Below are 978 nucleotides of genomic sequence, written 5' to 3' on the forward strand. Positions count from 1 at the left end.
CCATTGGCCTGATCCAACATGGCTTCTCTTATGTTCTTAATTTAGTTTTATTCCGAACGCAAGCTTTCGTGTGCACGCCCGCTTCTTCAGACGAGGAATGAGGTACAATAAGCAGAGCCACATAGAGCTGGTGGGGTTTGGAATAGTGGCGCAAAGCTTTCATATGCCTACTTTTGCCTACTGTTACTGTCTTTTCGATGAAGCCGTGTTGGGGTGGTCGTGGCCAAACTTGCTTAATCCTTTTCTTCTTCCCCCATGGGGACGGCAGGATGCCCTGGAGCTCCCATGGGCTGCAGTCGCCCGCGCAGAAGTGCAGAATTGCTGCCCAAAGGCAGCCGCGAGAGGCGGGCGGGCACATGCAAATGAATGTGCATGCAAAGCATTGTGGGGGGGGAAGCCGGGGCAGATGGGGGCTCCCCTCGCCCGCCCCCGGACCTGTTTTGCCGCTTGCAGCCTGGCAGCTTGACAGGCGTCGCCGGGGTGTTGGGCGGAGGTGGGGGGCAGGGGTGGGGTGTGGGGCCACCGTGTGTTGGAGGGCAGTGCGGGGGAGAGGCGAGGGGCTGGCGGGGCGGGAGGAACTCATACTTACCTGGCAGGGGAGACACCATGATCAAGAAGGTGGTTTTCCCAGGGTGAGGCTCGCCCATTGCACTGCGGGCGTGCTGACCCCTGCGATTTCCCCAAATGCGGGAAACTCGACTGCATAATTTGTGGTAGTGGGGGACTGCGTGCGCGCTTTCCCCTGAGCGGCCTGGGTGCAAAGATAGAATTGCTCACAATGTTTTTGCCTGTTTGCCTATGCAGCTTTGTTGGCTAAACTAGCTTGGAAGCCATATTTTTCACAGATATTGTGCGCCGCTAGATGCTCAACACCGCTTGGAGAACGCCTTTCTTTCTTTTCTTTCTTTCTTTCTTTCTTTCTTTCTTTCTTTCTTTCTTTCTTTCTTTCTTTCTTTCTTTCTTTCTCTCTCTCTTTTT

The 978-nt window shown here is 54.6% G+C and overlaps 1 non-coding gene across 1 annotated transcript; it reads left to right on the forward strand.

The window, feature by feature from the left end:
- The first annotated feature begins 581 nt into the window (after positions 1-581).
- Positions 582-745, forward strand: LOC132579768 (U1 spliceosomal RNA). The gene has a single exon (XR_009555992.1). It is a non-coding gene; the product is annotated as a U1 spliceosomal RNA (small nuclear RNA).
- The last annotated feature ends 233 nt before the right edge of the window (positions 746-978 follow it).

The sequence above is a fragment of the Heteronotia binoei genome, chromosome 11 (assembly GCF_032191835.1).
Source record: "Heteronotia binoei isolate CCM8104 ecotype False Entrance Well chromosome 11, APGP_CSIRO_Hbin_v1, whole genome shotgun sequence".
Lineage (NCBI taxonomy): Eukaryota > Metazoa > Chordata > Lepidosauria > Squamata > Gekkonidae > Heteronotia > Heteronotia binoei.